Here is a 21,722-nt window from a genome sequence, read left to right as displayed (position 1 = left end):
TTGCTTTCCTGTATAATTTCCTTTATTTCACTTTGTATAGCCTTCACTTCTTTATTTTGTGGCTATACTCAGTCATTTCTGTGAGCATTCTGATTACCAGTGTTTTGAATTCTGCATCTGGTAGGTTGGCTATCTCCTCGTTGTTTAGTTCTTTTTCTGGAGTTTTGATCTGTTCTTTCATTTGGACCACATTTATTTGTCTCCAGATACCTGTTATGTTGTAAGAGGTCGAGCCTTAGGTATTCACCAGAGCAGGGCAACCCACTTCTCTGCGTTGTGGCACTGTATGTGGGGGAGGAATCAGGGAGGGGACAATGCCACTTGCTGGGCTCTTGCCCTGCTTTCTGTCACTTCCCATGCTTCCCAAAAGAGGATTGTGCCCTTTCAGGTACTTCCCTGGTGCTGGTTCCTGGTTGGGTGGGCTTATGTACATTCTAGGATCCCGTGGACCTCTCCAATAGACTTTTATGTGAGACTAGGAGTTTCTCCTACTGCCATAACCTCCACAGGTTTTTACAGCCAGAGGTGTTGAGGCTTTTGTTTCCTGCATTGGAACACTGCATTCATTGTATGGTATGTCTTGCTCCCCAGTTTTTCCTCCTGTCTTATCTGCACGCGAATGTGTGACCACTCACTCACCTTGTCCCCCAGCCCTCTCTTTGCTGTGGGTCCCCTCCACCTCAGCTTCTGTCTCTTCCCATCCTATCAATCTGGATGAATATTTCTTCTTTAACTCCTTGGTTATTGGACTTATGTACAGTTCAATTTTCTGGCAGTTCTGGGTGTTTTTTTTTCAATTGATTGCTTTCCTTCTTTTGGTTGTTCAAGGAAGTGAAGTGTATTTACCTATGCCTCCATCTTGGCCAGGAGTCCTATATATTTCTAAAATAATCTACAATAAGAGCTGACACCAGGCTTCGCTGTGGAGAAAGACAGGCTATATTTTGAATGGTATCACCCAGGAGTTGGGGAACGCTCATACTTAAAAGCTAAAACTGCTCAATGGCTTACAGACAAGAGGTTTTATAGAGCAAAACTTACAAGCAATCATTAGTAACTGATTGGTCCTTGATTAGATAATATGTTAATTTTCATTTTCCAGTCACCTGCTTCCCTCTTGGAATCACCTTGTCTGGTTTTGGGGAGGTGGTGAGGTGGTCATTCACTTCGTGGGCTAAAAAACCTTAATGTGTGTCAATAGGTTATCTTAGTGTGCAGGGGTGGAAGCTATACATTTGTTACTTTCACTCATTGTATGCTATTATTATTTCTGCTGTTTTGGTTACTTATTTTTCCCACAGTCTAACAGGACCTACGCTAAGTAATTTTTCTATTGGTTAACAGGGTGCTACGTGACTTCAGTTTTGTGGCTATTGGTTCAAACCAGCTCACCAACTTCTTTTGTATTAAATATATTTTTATTAAGATATTACTTCTCAGACTTCACTAGTATAACTCCTTTCCCTGCATCTTCCCATTCTTATGCTCAACATACTTTAACTCTTTCTACTCAGTAGTATATCAGCAAATATTTCACATTATTTTTATTCCTTCTGCAGTGGTTTAAACCTCTAGCAAGAATTCTCTGATTGTGCGTTGGCCAGTGTGGCTCAGTTGGTTAGAGCATCATCCCGCAGGTTTGATTCCTGGTCAGAGCACATGCCTGAGTTGTGGGTCCCCAGTCAGGGCGCATAGGAGATACAACCAATGGATGTTTCTCTCTCTCTCCCTCCCCCCCCCTTCCCACCTTCCCCTCTCTCTAAGTTCATTAAACATGTCTTTGAGTAAGGATTAAAAAAAAAAAAACCAATTCTCTGATCAGCACACCACCCAAGGACTCATACCCTGTATTCTTTTGTTAGGTAGGCTACATGGTAAACTAAGGTAGGGAGAAGGAGGGAGACACGTCTCACTGACTAACACAGCAGTCCTGAGCCTGGTCGATGAGACTGCCAGGTGTTCCAACATCACAAGGAACACCATAATAGCAGAAGAGGAAGGGAGCCCTTGAAATTCTATATGTATCATTTTCACTGTCTGAGAGAAAGCCTTTGAAACATTGTATTTAACACAAGGCCTGGATGGGGGAAGAAGGGGGAGTCCACAGTGCCCAAAGAAGAAGCCCATAAAACAACTGAGGATAATTGTCACTATCTCTTTTATTAGGGAGTCCCTAGTGCTTACAGAAAAGCCCATAAATAACTTTGTGTAACTACCTCAACTTTAATTAACTGCTACCTGTCATGTATGTATCTGTTTTATGAGAAGACGAACACATATGGTATGGAGCAAGAATCTGGACTAACAACCCTCCACACCTATGTTTATGTCATCATATCCCCTCCTAGGTGAAGCTGGCACCGCCTTTACCCACCAATCAATATGTAACTCCCTAACCATATCCCACAACTGTGTAAGTCTTCAGAACAAAGGACCTGATGTTTTTGCCACCCTTGCCTTACCTTGCCTTTACCTATTTTCCCAACCTCTTCAAGGCCCTTCTTTTCCATGAAAATGTATCACCAATAAACTGCTTGCATGCCAATAGACCTGCTATTCTGTAACTCTTTATTACATTGGCAAGAACAAGGAAATTTTTTCTGTAACACTTTTTTTAAAAATTATTTTTAAATTATTTTATTGTTCAAAGACATTTGTCTCCCTTTTCCTGCCACTACTTGCCCCTGCCCCATGCACCCCCACCTCCCACCCTCAACTCTTCCCCATTTTGGCTTTGTCCATGGGGCCCTTTATACATGTTCCATGACTTGACCCTTCCCCTTCTTTTTCCCATTACCCTCCTCCCCTCTCATTACTGTCAGTTTGTTTTTTTCTTTCAATATTGGTTATGTTTCTCTTGCATGTTTGTTTTGTTGATTAGGTTCCACTTATAGGTGAGAGCATATGGTATTTGTCTTTCACCCCCTGGCTTATTTCACTTAGCATAATGCCCTCCAGTTCTATCCATGCTGTCACAAAGGATAGTAGCTTTTTCTTTCTGCTGTGTAGTATTCCATTGTATAAATGTACCATAGTTTTTTAATTCACTCATTTATTGATGGATACTTAGGTTAATTCCAGCACTTGCCTATTGTAAATTGTGCTGCTATGAACATTGGGGTGCATAGGTTCTTTTGAATGGGTGTTTTGGGATTCTTAGGGTATAATCCCAGCAGTGGAATCACTGTGCCAAAAGGCAGTGCCATTTTTAGCTTTGTGAGGAAATTCCAAACCGTTCCACAGTGGCTGCACCAGTCTGCATTCCCAGCCAACAGCATACTAGGGTTCCCTTTTCTCCAAAACCTTGACTGCACTTGCTGTTCATTGATTTCTTTATGATGGCCATTTTGACCTGTGTGAGATAGTATCTCATTGTGGTTTATATTTGCGTCTCAATGATGGCTAGTGATGTTGAGCATCCTTTCATGTATCTGTGGATCCTCTGTGTGCCCTCCTTGGAGAAGTGTCTGTTCAGGTCCTTTGCTCATTTTTGAAATGGATTGTTTGTCTTCCTGGAGTGGAATCATGTGAGTTCTTTGTATATTTTAGAGATCAAACCATTGTTCAATGTATCATTGGCAAATATATTTTCCCATATGGTTGGTTCCCTTTTCATTTTGCTGATGTTTTCTTTAGCCGTGCAGAAGCTTCTTATTTTGATGAGGCCTCACTTGTTTATTCTTTCCTTTCTCTGTGTGTTTTTAATTCAAATTGTTTGTTTGTTTTTTAGTTGTTAAGTTGTATGAGTTATTTGTGTATTCTGGATATTGTCCCCTTATCAGATGTATCATTGGTGAATACCTTCTCCCATTTAGTAGGCTGTCTTTTTATTTTCTTGATGGTTTCCTTTACTGTGCAAAAACTTTTCAGTTTGATGTAGTCCCTTTTGTTCCTTTTTTCTTTTTATCACCTTACCCAAGGAGACATATTCAAAAAAATATTGCTAAGAGTTTACTGCCTATGTTTTCTTCTAGGAGTTTCATGATTTTGGGTCTTATATTTAAGACATTAATCTATTTTACTTTATTCTTTTATATTTATTTATTTATTTATTTATTTATTTATTGACAATTAATAGTCAATTTATTAAAAAGACTGATTTAGGCATCTGCAATGGTGACTTCAACCTCAACTGGCTCAATGCTGATGGAAGTAATCTGTTTAACAATCTCAGAAGGGCTGCACAAGTCAATGAGTTCCTTGTGGATCCTCATCTGAAATCGATCCCAAGTCTTAAAACCCTCCCCACAGGGAGTTTTTCTTGTAGTGATTCTGAGTCTTGGTAGGCATCCGAACTGGTCCTTTCACTTTGAGATTCTTTTCCTTTGCGCCTCTGATCAAGTCAGCACACACCTTCTCCAAAGATTTTACATTCTGGCTGGTTAGGGTAATTCTAATTTGGTGAATCGCCACCTCTGGCTCCACGGGTGTCTTTCCAGCATCTTTAAAAGCCATTCCTGTGGTCCGGCTTCGTGACCTGACTTGTTCCTCCCTGAGAGCAAACAGCAGTGAGCCAGGAGCTGAAGCGAGCTGAACAGCAACAAGCTGCAGCTGCAACCGCAACTTCCTCAATAAGAGTATTCTCTTATATGGTGTAAAAAAACTGGTCTAGTCTTGTTTTTGCATATATCTGTCCATTTTCCCAACACTATTTATTGAGGACTAGCTTTACTGCATTGTATATTCTTGTCTTCTTTGTCATAGATTAATTGACTATATAGACATAGATTAATTTATGGGCTTTCATTTCTGTTCAATTGATATATGTGTCTGTTTTTATTGCAGTAACATGCTGTTTTGATTATTATAGCTTTGTAGTATAGTTTTATATATGATAGTATAATACCTCCAATTTTTTTTCTAAAGATTTCTTTGGGTATTTGTGGTCTCTTGTGGTTCTTTATACATTTTTTGATTATTCTAGTTCTGTGAAAAATGCTATTGGTATTTTGATAGAGATTGCATTGAATATGTAGATTTCTTTGGATAGTATGGACATTTAATGATGTCAGTTCTTCCTATCCATTTGCAAGAAAGTGAAGAAGACCTTCTCTTTCTTTCCTCAATGCCTTGTTTTGCGAGTGTAGGTCATTTACTTCCTCATTATTTTTTTCCCTAGATATTTTATTGTTTGATGCAACTGTAAATGAGGTTGTTTTCTCAATCTTTGATTGTTCATTATGGTTTAAAAAAATAACACTGATTTCTGAATTTAATTTTGTATCCTGCAACTTCATTGAATTTACTAGTTCTGGTAATTTTTTGGTGGTCTCTTTAGGGTTCTCTATATGCAGTATGATGTTATCTGCAGTAAATGACAGTTTTTCTTCTTCCTTTACATTTTGGATGATTTTTATTTCTTTTTCTTGTCAGATTGCTGTGGTTAGGACTTACAGTACTATGTTCAATAAAAGTAATGAATGTGGGCATCCTTATTTTGTTTCTGATCTTTAAAAAAATCACTCAACTTTTTATACTCAGGTATGATGTTAGCTGTGGGTTTGTCGTGTATGATTTTAAATATGTTGAGGTATGTTTCCCCTATCCCCACTTTGCTTAGAGTTTTTTAAAATTAATAAATGTGTTGAATTCTGTCAAATTTTTACACATCTGTTGATATGATTTTTGCTTTTTAATTTTGTTCATGGGATATACCTTGTTAATTGATTTGCAGATATTGAACCACGCTTGCACCCCAGGAATATATCCCATTTGATCATGGTGTGTGACCTTTTTAATATATTGTTGAATTCTGTTTGCTAATATTTTTGGGGGGGATTTTTGTGTCTATGTTTATCAGGAATACAGGCCTATGGTTTTCTTTTCTTAATTTTCTTTTTTTTATTGTTCAACTACAGTTGTCCTCATTTTCACCCATTACTCTCCCCTGCCTTACCTACCCCCAACCTCCCACATTAAACTCTCCCCTCTACTCTTGTCTTTGTCCTTGGGTCCTTTATACATGTTCCTTGACTGGACCATTCCCCATTTATTTACATATCTCTGGTTCTATTTTGCTCGCTTGTTAGTTTTGTTGATTAGATTCCACTTGTAGGTGAGATGATATGGTATTTGTCTTTCATCACCTGGCTTATTTCACTTAGGATAATACTCTCCAGTTCCATCCATGCAGTCGTGATGGGTAGGAGTTACTTCTTTCATACTGCTGCATAATGTTCCATTGCATGAATGTACCATAGTTTTTTGATCCACTCATTTATTGATGGGCACTTAGGCTGCCCTGCACTTGACTGTTATAAGTAACGGTGCTATGAACATTGGATGAACAGGTTCTCTTGAATTAGCTTTTCAGGGTTCTTAGGGTATAATCCCAGCAGTGGAACTGCTGAGTCAAAAGGCAGTGCCATTTTTATTTTTGTGAGGAAATTCCACACTATTTTCCACAGCGGCTGCACCAGGCTGCATTCCCACCAACAGTATTCTAGGATTCCCTTTTCTCCACAACCTCGCCAGCACTTGTGGTTTGTTGATTTGTTTATGATGGCCATTCTGACCAGTATGAAGTGGTATCTCAAAATGGTTTTAATTTGCATTTCTCTGATGGCTAGTGATGCTGAGCATCCTTTCATATGTCTCTGTGCCCTCTGTATGCCCTCTTTGGAGAACTGTCTGTTCAGGTCCTTTGTCTATTTTAAAAATTGGATTGTTTGTCTTCCTGGAGTGGAGTTGTATGAGTTCTTTACATATCTTGGAGATGAAACCCTTGTTTGAGGTGTCATTGGCAGATATGTTTTCCCATACGGTTGATTCCCTTTTCATTTTGCTGATATTTTATTTAGCCATGCAGAAGCTTTTTATTTTGATGCAGTCCAATGTGTTTATTCTTTCCATTATGTCCCTTGCTCTAGGAGACATATTGGTGAAAATATTGCTGCATGGAACATTTGAGATTTTCCTGCCTATGTTCTCTTCTAGACTTTAATGGTGTCACAACTTTTATCCATCTCGAGTTTATTTTTGTGTATGGTGTAAGTATGGTGCTCAAGTTTCTTTCTTTCTTTTTTTTTTTTGCAGTTACTATTTGAGATCTCCCAACACCGTTTTTTGAAGAGGATATTTTTACTCCATTCTGCCCCCTTTGTCAAATTATTAATTGACCATAGAGTCATGGGTTTATTTCTGGGCTCTCTATTCTGTTCCATTGATCTGTGTGTCTGTTCTTATGCCAGTACCAGACTGTTTGGATTACAGCGACCTTGTAATACAGTTTGATATCAGGTATTGAGGTCCTTCCTACTTGTTCTTTTTTCTCAAAATTGCTGCAGCTATTTGAGGTTGTTTATGATTCCATATGAATTTTTGAAATATTTGTTCTATACCTGTGAAATATATCATTGGTATTTTAATAGAGAGTGCATTGAATCCATAAATTGCTTTGGGTAGTGTGGATATTTTGTTGATGTTTATTCTTCCAGCCCATGAACACAGTATATGCTTCCATTTATTTGTGTCTTTCTTAATTTCTTTCTTCAGTGTTGTGTAGTTTTCTGAGTACAGGTCTTTTACCTCCTTTGTTAGGTTTGTTCCTAGGTACTTTACTTTTCTTGTTGATATAGCAGATGGGATATTTTTCCTTACTTCTGTTTCTGATATTTTATAGTTGGTGTATAAAAATGCCATTGATTTTTGAATATTGACTTGGTATCCCACTGTTTTATCAAGTTCAGTTTTTAGGTTGAGTAGTTTTTTGTTGGAGTCTGTAGGGTTTTCTATGTACACTACCATGTCAACTGCAAAGAAGGACAGTTTTACTTCCTTTCAATTTGGATTACTTTTATTCCTTTTTCTTGTCTGATCACTATGGCTAGGACTTCCAATACTGTGTTGAATAGAAGTGGTGAAAGCAGACATCCTTGTCTTGTTTTTGATCTTAGTGGGAAAGCTTTTTGTTTTTGCCCATTGAGTATGAGGTTGTCTGTAGGTTTCTTCTATAAGGCTTTCGAGATATGTTCCCTCTACTCCTACTTTGCTGAGTGTTTTATCATAAATGGGTGCTGTACCTTATCAAATGTTTTTTCCTCATCTATTTATATGATCATGTGGTTTTTGTCTTTCTGTTTGTTTACGTGATCTATTACATTTATTGATTTGTAAATATTGTACCATCCTTTCATCTCTGGGATGAATCCCACTTGATTATGTTGTATGTATGATCTTTTTAATGTATTGCTAGATGTGGTTTGCTAATATTTTGTTGAGGATTTTAGTGTCTGTGTTTATCAGCAATACTGACCTGTAGTTTTCTTTCTTTGTTGTGTCTTTATCTGGTTTTGGGATTAGGATGATGCTGACCTCATCAAAAGACTTTGGGAGTCTTCCCTGTTCTTAGATTTTTTGGTGTAGTCTGAGAATGACAGGGGTTAGCTCTTTCTTAAAGGTTCTGTAAAATTCTCCTGTGAAATTGTCCTCTCCAAATCTTTTTTGTGCCAGGAGTGTTTTGATTACTGCTTCAATTTCACTAGCTGTTATTGATCTGTTCAAGCTTCCTGCTGCTTCTTCATTCACTTTTGGAAAATTATATGTTTCTAGAAATTTGTCCATTTTACCCAGGTTTTCAAATTTCTTGACATATAATTGTTCATAGTACTTCCTTTTAATCCTTTGTATATCTGTGGTATCAGTTGTAATTTCTCCTCTTTCATTTCTAATATTATTTATTTGAGTCCTCTCTCTTTTTTCCTTAATGAGTCTAGTTAATGGCTTGTTGATTTTGTTTATCCTTTAAAAGGACTGGCTACTGGATTCATTGATCCTTTGAATTGTTCTTTTAGTCTCTGTCATTCAGTTCTGTTCTGATCTTGATTATTTCCTTCCTTCTACTCACTCTGGGTTTTGTTTGTTTTTGTTTCTTCAGTTCTTGAAGATGTAGTGTTAGGTTGTTTATTTGGAATGTTTCTATCTTTTTTCAGTAGGCCTGTATTGCTATGAACTTCCCTCTCAGGACTGCCTTCACTGTGTCTCATAGGTTTTGGACTCTTGTGTGTTCATCTTCATTTGTTTCCAGAAACTTTTTTATTTCTTTCTTGAGCTCATTATTAACTAATTTTCTTTTTTTTTGGTGAGTCTTTGTCTTGTTTGGTATTAGGGTAATTCTAGTCTAGTAAAATAAATTCAATCACCCACTCTACTCTTCATATTTTTAAAACTGTTTGAGAATGATAGGTATTAATTGAATTTTTGATAAAAGCCACCTATGAAATCATCTGGTCAGGAACTTTATTTGGTGGGATTCCTTGGATTATTGATTTGATTCCTTAGTAGTCCGTTTGTTCATGTTTTCTGATTTTTCCTTATTTAGCCTTGGAAGATTGTATGTTTCTAGGAATTTATCCATTTCTTCCAGGTTTTTAAATTTGTTACAATGATTTTTTGTTTTATTTTAAACAATATAATTCTTTGTATTTCTGTGGTGTCAAATGTCATTTTTGTTCACCTCACATTTTATTTGTTTGGGTCCTCTTGGCGCGCACTCTCTCTCTTTTTTTATCCTCACCTGAGGACAGTTTTTGTTGATTTTAGAAAGAGAGGAAGGGAGAGAGAGAAACCTTGATGGAAGAAAGAAGCATTGACTCGTTGCCTCCTGTATGTGCCCAGACTGGGCATCCTATGCTCTCAGACCGGGGGCCAAACCTACAGCCTAGGTATTGCCCTGACCAGGAATCAAACCCACAAACTTTCAGTTACAGACAATGCTCCAACCAACTGAGCCACACCTCCCAGGTTTTTTCTTGATGAGTATGACTAAATGTTTATCAATTTTATTAATGTCTTCAAAGAACTAGTTCTTGACTTGTTCGATCTTTTCTATTATTTTTACTCAGTATTTTATTTATTTCTACTCTGATCTCTGTTATTTCCTTTCTTTTACTTATATTGGACTTTGTTTGTTTTTCCTTTTCTAGTTCCTGTAGGTGCAAGGTTAAATAGTTCATTTGAGATATTTTTTTTGTTTGATTCTTGGGTGGGTCTGTATTACTATGGATTTCCCTTCAAGAACTGCTTTGTCTGTGTTTCATAGATTCTGGGTCATTATGTTTTCATTTTTATTTGTGTCAATGTATCTTGATTTCCTCCTTGATATTATTGTTAACTCAGTCATTGTTTAGCAACATGTTATTTAGCCTCTGTATATTTGTGTATGTTTGTTTTATTCTTGTTTCATACCATTGTGATAGGAGGAGATGCTTGTTATGACTTCAGACTTCTTAAATTTATTGAGACTTAATTTGTGACCTAAAATGTGGTATATTCTGGAAAATATTTCCTGTGAATTTGAAGAAAGTGTATATTCTGTTGCTTTGGGGTAAAACATTCTGAAAATATCAATTAAGATCATCTGGTCTAATGTGTCATTAAAGGTCACTGTTTCCTTATCGATTTTCTGTCTATCCAATTATGTTCTACCCATTATTGTCAATGGGATATTCAAGTCCCTCATTATTATTATATTATTGTTGATTTCCACCTTACATCTGTATTTGCTATATATTGTTGATTTCCTCCTTACATCTATATTTGCTATATATTTAGGTGCTCCTGTGTGTGTGTAGATGTTTACAAGAGTTATAGCCTCTTGCATTGATTTCTTTATCATTATGAAATGCCATTCTTTGTCTCTCTTTTTTATTTTTTAATCCTCATCTGAGGACGTTATTGGTTATTGGTTTTAGAGAGAGGGGAAGGCAGGGAGCAAGAGACGGAGAGAAACTTCAATATAGAAGAGAAACATCAATTGGTTGCCTTTCATCCCTGTGGTGACCAAGGACTGAACCCAAAACCTAGGCATGTGTCCTGATCGGGAATTGAACTTGCAACCTTTGTATTATGGGACAATGTTCCAACCAACTGAGCCACACTAGCCAGGGCCATTTTGTCTTTTGTTACACTCTTTGCTTTAATGTCTATTTTTTCTGAGATAAATACTGCTATTGTAGCTTTATTTTTATAATCATTTGCAAAAATATCTTTTTAAAATCCATTTACTTTCAGTCTGTGTGTGCTTTTCTATTTGTAGGGGTGTGGTGTAGGCAGCATATGTTCAAGTGTTGTTCTCTTTTGTTTAATTCATTCAGCCACCCTATATCTTTTTATTGGAACATTTAGACCATTTACATTTAAAGTAAGTATTGATAAGCAATTATTAACATTTTATTAATATTTTCTGACTTTTAAAAGTTTGCTGTGTCTTCTCTTGCTCTCTTCTCTTGTATGTTGATGCCTTTCTATAGTTTTATATTTGGATTTATTTTTGCTCATTTCTTGTATATATCTTATAGTTTCTCGGTTTGTGCTTACCACATTTCATATATATCAAATGATGTTTATAGCAGTCTATTTTATATTGATGGTCACTTAAGTTTGAACACATTTTAAAATCACTGCAATTTTTACTTACCCTCTTCATGTTTATGTTTTGTAATTGTTATTTTTAACTTCTTTTGTGTATGTTTTTGTGTCCCTTAATTTACTGTTTTAATTACACATTCTCTTCCTATTTTTGTCTTTTAAACTTTGTAATACCATTATAATTGGTTGATCCACTGCTTTTACTATGTGTTTGCCTTTGTCAATGAGATTTTTTCTCTCCTATATTTTCTTACACACATTTTAAATCTTTTCTTTTCTACTTAAAAACATCCTTTTAACCATTCTTCATAATACTGGTTTAGTGGTGATAAACTCATTTAGCTTTTTTCTTGTCTGAGAAACTCTTTATCTATCCTCCAATTCTAAATGACAGTCTTGCTGGGTAGAATAATATTAGTAGTTATTTTTTGCCTTTTATCACTTTGAATATTTTGTGTCATTCCCTTCTGTCCTTCAGTTTCTTTGGAAAAATCACCTGACAGTCTTATGAGAGCTGTCTTGTATATAACTGACTGCTTTTCTCTTGTTACTTTTAAGATTCTCTCTTTGCCTTTAACTTTTGGCATTTTTATTATGATGCATCTTGGTGGAGGCCTCTTTGGACCCATCTTGTTTGGGACTGTGTGCTTTCTGAACTTGTATGTCTGTTTCTATTTTATCACCTGATTTAGAAAAGTTTTTAGACATTATTTCTTCAAGTAGGTTTTTAATTCCATTCTTTCTCTTTTTTTTTCCCCTAGGACTGCTATGATGTGAATGTGTGTATACTTGACATTGTCCCAGAGTCTCTTAAACTATCCTCAATTTTTGGAATCTTTTTATAAAAACATTTTGCTGACCCAATTAAGTGCTTTCTGTTACCTTGTCTTACAGATCATTGATTTTGTCTTCTGCTTTTTATAATTTGCTATTGATTTTTCTAATTTTTTTTTTTTTTTAACAAAGAATGTTTTATTTAAGAAACCAGGGCATGGGCACTACTGTGAAAGAAGTGAAAATACACTTCTTAGTAGATGCAGGCCAAGTCACTAGTGAGTTGCACATGAGGTCAGTTAGTTTTTGGGATTTGATGTGTTTCCAAAGAGGGAGGGATTGTCTCCAAGCTTTGTAGTGCCAAATTCTGATTCCACATTCTGGTTGGGAGGAGGCCTTCTTGTTGTGGCTTTTATGACCACTGCAGCAGTTTCTTTCCATAAACTATTTCCCTTTGATTATGCCCAGAGGTGGGTTCTCTGGTGAGGGGATGTTGACTCCTGCTTTTCCACTCCACTTGTTGGGATTTTTCCCTAATTTTTTTTCTATGCTACCTCAGTTTCTCCTTAGAGATTTCCACCCCTGAATTCTTTTAGAGGTGGTGAGGGAGGAGAGTCTGTTTTCAGTAACTGCTTCTTTCAGGCAGTGATCATGGTCCCTTGCTATATAGGGCATGGAAGTCTCTCCCTGCCTGATCTAAGGGGGATAAGTGAATGGGAGTTGGGGCTGAAGCATTGATGTTATCAGTCAGATGTTCTAAGTCAGGGATTGGTTGAAAGCCTGGAAGCATCATTACCTTGACATGGAATGGTATCCAATAGTTCTGGTGGTGGCTAAATGCTCTGATGGTTGTATTTATTCTGCTCAAGCAGGGGACTTATTCCACCCTGACAACTGTGATAGGAAAAGGGACCAAAATAAAGGAAAGTGAAGGCCTCCTGGCTGGTTGTGCCATGAAAATATATTACCAGACAGCTTCCACGGGGGGCTGGCCCTGCCCTAGCACAGTCCGGTATCTTTTGCATGTCAGGTGACCTCCAGGTTCTTGACTTGTTCAGAAAAAATTTCAAAAACATCTAATGTATTTATTTCAGTGATTGTATTCTTCATTTCTGACTTGTTCTTGTTTATGTCTTATGTCTTCTTTTTTTTTAGTTTTCTCTTGCTTTTTTAAAGTTCTCACTGAGGTTATACCTTCTTCCTCCAAGTTCATTGAGCACTTTTATAACTAGTATTTGAACTCTGTAGCTGGTGGATATGCTTGTGTCCATTTAATTTAGTTCTTTTTCTGGACATTTGATCTTCTTTGATCTTATTGTTAACCCATTCATTGTTTAATAGCATACTGTTCAATCTCCATGAATTTGAATGTTTTTGAGTTTTTTTCCTTGAGGTTGGTTTCTAGTTTCAGGCCCTGCGGTCTGAGAAAATGCTTGATAGGATTTCAATTTACTTTTCTTTTTTATGTGTTAATTGTTTTTTTTTTTTAAGATTTTATTTATTTATTTTTGGACAAAGGGGAAGGGAGGGAGGAAGAGAGGCGAGAAACATCAATGTGTGGTTGCTTCTCACACGCTCCCTGCTGGGGACCTGGCCCTCAACCTAGGCATGTGCCCTGACTGGAAATGGAAGTGGCAACCCTTGATTCACAGTCCAGAGCTCAATCCACTGAGCCACACCAGCCAGGGCAGATTTCAATTTTCTTGAATTTGTTGAGGCTTTTTTTGGTGTCCTAGCACACAGTGTATCTCTGAAAATATTCCATGTGTATTTGAAAGGAATGTGTATTTTGCTTCTTTGAGATGAAAGGTTCTATATATATCAGTTAACTGCTTTTGATCTAGGACATTATTCAATGCCACAATATCCCTGTTGATATTTTGGAACATCTCTCCATTGTTGACAGTGGGGTGTTGATATCCCCTAGTACACGTGTGTTGTTTTCTATACCTTTCTTGAAGTCTTCCAAGATTTTCCTTAGAATAGATCCACTGAGGTAGGCAGCATATGTGCAGATCATATTTTCTTATCCAATCAGCTACTCTATCTCTTTTCATTGGAGCACTTAATCCATTTACACTTAACATTATTGATATGTACTTACTCATTTTTCCTCCTTTGTACTTGTGTTCTCTTCTCTCTCACTTTTTTTCTTCCTTTCTTATAGCAGTCCCTTTAGAATCTCTTGCAGTGCTGGTTTGCTAGAGGTGTATTCTTTTAGCCTTTTTTGTCTGGGAAACTCCTTGTTTCACTTTCCATTTTAATTGAGAGCCTTGCTGGGTAGATTAGTCTTGTTTGCAGGCTTTTGCTTTTCATTACTTGGAATATTTCTTGCCATTCCATTCTGGCTTGTAGTGTTTCTGTTGAGAAATCAGCTGCTAGCGTTATTGGAGCTCTCTTGTATGCTATTTCTTGTTTCTCCCTTGCTGCATTGAAATTCTTTGTCTTTAAAATGTAGTTTTTTAACAATGATGTGTCCTGGAGTAGGCCTCTTTGGATTTGTCTTGATTCAGACCCTCTGTGTTTCCTGATCTGGCATGGCTTTTCCCCTCTCCAAGTTAGGAACGTTTTCGATCATTACTTTTTCAAACAGGTTTTCTATCCCTTGCTCTTTTTCTTCTTTTGGTATTCCTATGACTCGAATATTGTTGCATTTCCTGTTGTATTGCAGTTCCTTTAAGCTATCTTCATATGTTTTTAGTCTTTGTGTTTTGTGCAGCTGCTCTACCTGGGTATTTCTACTTTGTCTTCCAGCTCACTGATTTGGTCCTCTGCTTCATCCACCCTGTGTGTAATTCCTTCTAGTGTATTTTTTTAAGTTCAGATATTGTATTCTTCGTTTCTTCCTGGTTATTGTTTATAGTTTCTATGTCCTTTTTCATACTGTTGTAGTTCCTACTCAGTTCATTGTAATTGTCAGTGAGTTGAGCATCCTTTTAATGACTCTCTTGAATTCTGTGTCTGGTAGTTTGCTTGCCTCCATTTAATTTAGCTCTTTTACTGGGGAATATTCCATTCCTTTTTATTGTGGGTTCTTTCTTTGTCTCCCTATTTTAAGTGACTGTTTTTGTTTGTTTCTGCGATTCCAGGTGTTCTGCCTTGTCAGCTGTCATCGTAAGGTGATGTTCTGTGGTAGGGGTTCTGTGGGATTCAGTGGTACAGTCTCTTTGATCTCCTTGTCTGGATGCTCTAGGCTTGCCCTTTCTTCTATTTGTATGGGCTCTGTTGTTGTATTTGGGCTTTACCTGTTAGTGGCTTCTTTGTTGGTGGGTTCTCCCCTACATGGGGTGTACTGATACTCACAACTCCCACCTTGTCTTGTATGCTGTTGTACAGGTGTTAGTTAACAAAGCAGTATTACCAGACAATGAAACCTATGCCAGCAAAAAGAACCCCCCTAGCACATCAGCCATCTCAATTGCAATTGAACTAAGATTTATAAAGGTGAAGAGAGATTATGGATATTATAAGATATGACAAAGGGAATATGAGACAACTAAAAGAGGGAGAAATGTTGTGTGGTAAGAAGGAGGAAAATTGATGAGTTGGGGTAGAACCAAGGAGAAGAAAGGGCGAGAACAAAATTTACAATGTAATTAAAACACAAAAGGGTGATGTAAACAATGGGGCAAGAAGAAGGAAGAGTATATTATGAGGTTTGAAGTAAAATTGAAAAGGTACAGGATCAATGAGAGCAATATTGCAGAAAAACCACAGCAGGGTCAACAGCAGCAACTACTGAATGAAGTTTAATAAAAGTAAAACAGGAATAAGTATAATGTAAAAAAGCAAAAAATGAATATGAGATGTCTACAGTAAAGAAAAATTATTTTGAGAGGATAGTGGAAGCAACCTAATAAGAGTAAAGTGTAAAGCCTGGGTTGAGAGAGGGGAACAAAGAAAGAAAGAAAAGAAAAGGAAGAGAGAAAAGAATGAGGTAAAATTCCTTACTCAGCTGATCATGGGCAGGGCGAAGGCAAAATGGGGTAAGACAGTGGGAGAGTATTCTGGGATATAAAGTACAAAGAAGTAGTGAACAAATAGGAGTTCCTTTGGAGACGTACAGCAATAACCATGATATTTCAACTAAGTAGCCACTTTTTATAAAAGGTGAAAAATAAATAAGACTCTTATTAGAGGGGAAAAAGAATGTGAACTGACTTAACAAAGAAGAGCATTTATGTGAGGTTAGATGGGGGAGAAATAGTGAGAGTAAAGGATAGGAACACGGCATAATGTGAGAGAAAATAAAGTTAACTACCAAAATACTAAACCTCAGGAACATGGCAAAATGGATGGGGTGCTGCGTGGGATTTGTAATAACAATAGTATTGTGACACTGCGCGGTGGCTATAGGGGACACGCCACTGTGGGGGAGCGCCGCAGAGAGCGTAGCACTCCCTGAAACCTGAGGGAAACCGGCTGGGGCCAGCTGAGGTGAGAGCAGAGCTCTGTAACCCACAGAGCCCGTCCTGGGGTTGTCACGGATAAGGGGGAATAAACATAAAACGTCGCAAACACTTCTCTGTTTGCCGGGGGAGCAGATGAGGGCACTTCCCTCTTACTGGAGAAGGCTGTGGCACATCCCTCTGATGGGGAAGGCTGCATTTCCCTTTGTTCCAAGACTTTTATTGAAAATCTTATCAGTGAGGTAGTAACAGGCTAACAGGAAAGCTTACGTACACTGATTACATTAGCAGGTTAAGTTTCACAGAGAATAGACACCTTTAGGAAAACAAGTGACAGGAAATCACTGATTTACATGAGTCTGAGAGGGGACTAGAATCAACAATAGAGACTATAGATAAGGGGAAAGTAGACTTAAAGGCACCTTAAAGATATAGGGTAAAAGGTGTAAATAAAGCAAATGTCTTGACATGGAAAGGGTTGTAAATAATGTGAATGTCCTTCACAGCATGAGCTGCCCAGAGATTTGAGGGAGGAACAGAGCACACACTAAAGAATTTACTTTTAGGCCTGATAACCCTGGGACTGCCAGATCTGATTTAGGGCTGTTTTTCCTGCATTGTTTCAAGCTTGAGCCAGGTGCGGGGAGGGAACCACCAAAAGATAAGGAGACTGCTTCTTGGCTGCCGTGAGGACTCCGGCCATATCCAAGCCAAGCCAAGCCAAGAGGTGCATGGGCCTTTTTGACCCTTCTCTGTGTTCACCAATTTCACGTCTGCTTCCAAAATTGGGCCAATGCCTGTCTTAAGTTGTTAACCTCAGCGCAAGGTCACTTACCCGTCATTGGCAATTTGATCATCCATGGCAAAGCAGAGAGGCAGTGGCTGTGCCCCTGCCCCGTGGTGGGGCGGGGGGGTGGGGGGGGATGATGACAGGCCAAGTCTCCTCAGGAGCCTGTTTCTCCAAGACCTCCTGATTATTTCCAGACTTGGGCCCTCTAGCCTGTTGGCAGGGTTACAACTTCTGAAATCAGGCTGGATGTTTCCCAGCAAGTATGATAAGAAATATATAACCTGAATAAAAAGAATAAAAAGTAAAAGACCAAGTTTAGAATGTTATTTGGAATATGAGTAAAGTGAGAGAAGAAAAATTAAAATGCAGCATGAATAGGAAAATAAACACATAAAACAATAAAAAACAAACAAAACAAAAAAAGAACTAAATAAATGGAGAGAAGAGGAATTTAGAAAAAAACATGCAAGATCTGAGAGGTAGCAAAGTGAAATTTGTCTCGGCTCTTGGTTTTCACCTCCTGACTTCTTTCTGGATCTGTCTTTGGTTTTCTCATAGTTCCAGGTCTTATTCTCTTACTCTAGGGGAAATGAAAAAAAGCCTCCAGCTGATTTTATACCTGCCAAACCAGTTTTGCAGGTCTTCCTGGATCTTACAGGCAGAGCAGTCCAGGTTCCATTATTTTCCTTTCCTGTGGTTCAGCAAGGATGGAGGCTCTGTGTGAGCTGCATTAGCACAAGTGCCCAGTTTCCAGCCCATGCCCTCAGAGCACTGTGCAGCCTGCACTCTCCTTTTTGCTAATTTGTGCCTGGCCTGTGCCCATAATCACTTCATTTTGCAACCCTTTGATCAGTACATGAGGTGCACTGAGTGAGAACAAATTGTGCCCCCTCTCTTTGTTGGCCTGGCCAAGTGCTGGATGGCCCTCCACGGACGTTCAGTTCCACTACTGAAAGAAGTCTCCCTGGGCATTGCTACCTCTCCATGCCCCTGCTGCCCACCCACTTTGATCAATCCATGAGGCGCCCTGAGTGGGAACAAACAGCACCCTCACTCCCCTTGAGGACTTTTCTTAACTGTCTAATATTTTTGTTTATTCACATGCTTGCTAATTATTTTATTTTATATTGGATTGACTAAAAAGTTCATTTGTTTTTTTTCTTAAGATGGCTCTACTAATGCTTCATTGTCTTTAACTTCATTTGACATAATTTTGTTAGATGGTGTCCTGACAGCTGTCATATCAGCGTGCATTTAAAAAAGAAACATCAAAATTGGTGAATTTTTGTGTAGCCATTTTAATATTTAAGATGGAAGAAATATGCAACATTTTCAGCATATTATGCTTTACTATTTCAAGAAAGGTAAAAAATGCAACTGCAATGCAAAAAAAAATTGTGCAGTGTATAGAGAAGGTGCTGTGACTGATCAAATGTGTCAAAAGTGGTTTGCAAAGTTTCGTGCTGGAGATCAAATCAAGACCTTAATTAGGAACAATCAGTGTTCCACCACGTGGGACATAGCTGACATACTCAATATATCCAAATCAATAAAGTTATTAGTGAAAATGAAAGACATGTCTAACTAAACACATTTTTTGGCCAACCCGGTACTTGGTGGTATGGATGATATGTTATGGAGACCTGATATTGTAATGGGGCACAGCCAAGGCCCCCCCAAAGTGTATTTGTAATGGGGTCTGAAGATTGGGGTGTCCAATAAAAATATATTCTCCCCACCCCAGGGCGGGCTGCCATGGGGGATGGGAGCCTTGAGCAGGGCCATTGAGAGTCATTTTGCATGTCGAACACACAGGATAGCTTCATTCCTCATATGCAAAAAGTTACTTTGCATTATCACCAAAGCTAATCAGGAAGGTTTCAAAGACTTAATGCAGAATGTAACTAGTGAGGAGGAGGAGAGACAGGGCCCTGCAGGAGAGAACTGGGGACACAGTCTCTGGGAAACAGTGTGAAGACCAAGTGGGAAGAAAGAGGGGAGAAAGGAGTCTTGCTAGTGGGCCATGAGAAGGTGCCACATGGTTATGGATTAAGAGCTGGAGATCGCAGCGATGCAGCGGATGGTGCTGAGAACCGCGAGAGACCTGCCTAGCTGAGCCCCGGACTTCTGTTCTTTTTCTTCTGAAGGATGGTACCCCTGACAGACCTGACTGGCCTAACTGGGTCAAGGGTTGGGGGGAAGGCAGGTGTGTGTGCTGGTGATTGTTTTAAAGGGATTTTGAGGTTTAAGGGTGACATTTAGCCATTAATCAAACCTGTATAACTTTTGAATAAATAGTTTCTCTCCTTTTCACCAGACTCTGCCATTCAGAGCCATAATTCCAAGGGCGACAGGCAAATGACCTACAACTGAGGGACCCCTGGGAAGGGGGTGTTGTTTCGGTAATATCATCTGGACAAACTGCCCCCCAGCCCACGCCCCCCTGCACTGGTCCATTTTGTTCAGTAACAATATTGCCTTATCTTCCCTAATGATTAAGGGATATTATTTAACAAGCAGATATATTACTGACTGATCACTTTGAACTTCTAGAAGACTAGTTTTAGGTTTTGTTAGAGTGGGACATTTCAGCTTTTTCCTAGTCCTAGGGTGAAGAATCCATCCTTAAGCCTAGGTTTTAATTTTTACTTCTAAAGTCGGGTGCTTTTAGGGTTTCAATGGAAAGCCCAAAGTCTTTATCATGCTTCCCTAACTCATCTATTTCCTTTGAGGCAGGAAGCGGCTGAAATCTTTGCTTGGCTCTTTCAGTCTTCCAGATGTTTTATTCTTGGTCAGCCAAGATTTTCTCATCTTCTCAGGAGAGTTCTCATCTAATTTTGGTGTTCGTCCCTTTGTAGTTCCCTCACTTCTGGGATTTATCCCCCTTAATTTCCAGATATTTTGGCAGTCTATAAAGCAATCCACAGAAACTAGTAAGATGGCAATTTTCTGCTTGAGCTCTATCTAGCATGCATATACTGAGGAGTGCCTTCAGAGAAAAGCTGTATAAATGTAAATTTTACCTAGATGGCTCCTTTTCTCGTGGTCAAATCCCCTCTTGTTGCTTCTCTCTTTTGATCACTTCCCACTGACCTCAAACTGCTGATGTTTTTTTAAAGATTTTATTTATTTATTTTTAGAGAGAGGGGAAAGGAGAGAGAAGGAAAGGGAGAGAAACATTGATGTGCAAGATATACATCAATCAGTTGCCTCTCACACGCCCCCAACTGGGGACCCAGTCCACAACCCAGGCATGTGTCCTGACTGGAATTCAAACCGGCTACATTTCAGTTTTCAAGCTGGCACTCAATCCACTGAGCCACACCAGCCAGGGCTAAACTGTTGATTTTTAAATATATATTTCATTTTTACAGAATTTACAAGTATTATTTACAGTAGAGTTAGTTCAATGCAGGTTACTCTCTTTGTGATACATATCTAGGTTCTTTTATTTTTCCCTCTGTGTTAGACCAGTATAGAATAGCAAACTGTAGAATTCTAAGGCTGGAAGAGCCCTTGGGACATTGTTTAATCTCCATTCAATGCACCAAAATCCGCTCATAACTCATCACCTTTTGAATCAGCTATTTTTTTCCATTCCATTTTTTAATACCTTATATTTTTTTGAGCTTATTCTGTGTAAAAATTTGCCTAATTTCTACAATCACAATCTGGTTTTAATTCTGTCGACTAGAGAAGCCAAACCACATAAAAAAACTCACTTAATCATCACAACAGTCATGTAATATACCCTTTTTTCTATTGTATCATAGAATGCTCATTGTTCCCTAGTAGTAGTTATCACCTCCTCCCATACTATTTCATGTAAGTTATGCTTACTCATAGTCAAGGCTGCATTTCACAGCCTCCCTTGGAGCTGATATAGCCGTGAGATTCTAGACAATGAATTTTAAGAGATATCTCCTCTAACCAGAGTATCCTTTCTTAAATAGAGTTGAGGCCCTCTGGCCATCTTCTGTCATCGCTCTTTTTTCTTCTTTTTTTTAAATCCCACCAGAGGACATGTTTTTACTGGTTTGAGAGAGAGTGCGATAGCAAATGAGTGAAACATCAATGTGAGAGAGAAACATCAATAGGTTGCCTCTCATACGTGCCCTGACCAGAATAAAAACTGCAACGTAGGTATTTGCCCTGATGAGGAATCAAACCTACATCCTTTTGGTGCATGGAATGATGCTCCAACCAACTGAGCCACCCTACCAGGGCTCATCACTTTTTCCACCTGATACCTGAAATTATGTAGTACCTGGAGCACGGATACTGTTTTGGACCACAAAAATGTGGTTAATATCTTAAGAATAGCAGAGTTTGAAGAAGTCTGATGTTAAGATTTTTATGGAGTAGGACTACCATACTGGCTC

General features: G+C 38.3%; 1 protein-coding gene and 1 pseudogene across 3 annotated transcripts in view; one reads left to right on the top strand and one right to left on the bottom strand.

The window, feature by feature from the left end:
• Positions 1–21,722, top strand: part of GABBR1 (gamma-aminobutyric acid type B receptor subunit 1) — a 67,119-nt gene that overhangs the window by 36,907 nt on the left and 8,490 nt on the right. The gene's annotated exons all lie outside the window — the stretch shown is intronic.
• LOC129067270 (40S ribosomal protein S20-like) lies at positions 4,101–4,455 on the bottom strand (annotated as a pseudogene).

This window comes from Pteronotus mesoamericanus, unplaced genomic scaffold (assembly GCF_021234165.1).
Source record: "Pteronotus mesoamericanus isolate MK-2021 breed Mesoamerican mustached bat unplaced genomic scaffold, CSHL_Meso_final contig_20, whole genome shotgun sequence".
NCBI lineage: Eukaryota > Metazoa > Chordata > Mammalia > Chiroptera > Mormoopidae > Pteronotus > Pteronotus mesoamericanus.
The sequence above is the reverse complement of the archived record's forward strand: the minus strand, read 5'-3'. Positions and strand labels throughout refer to the sequence as shown.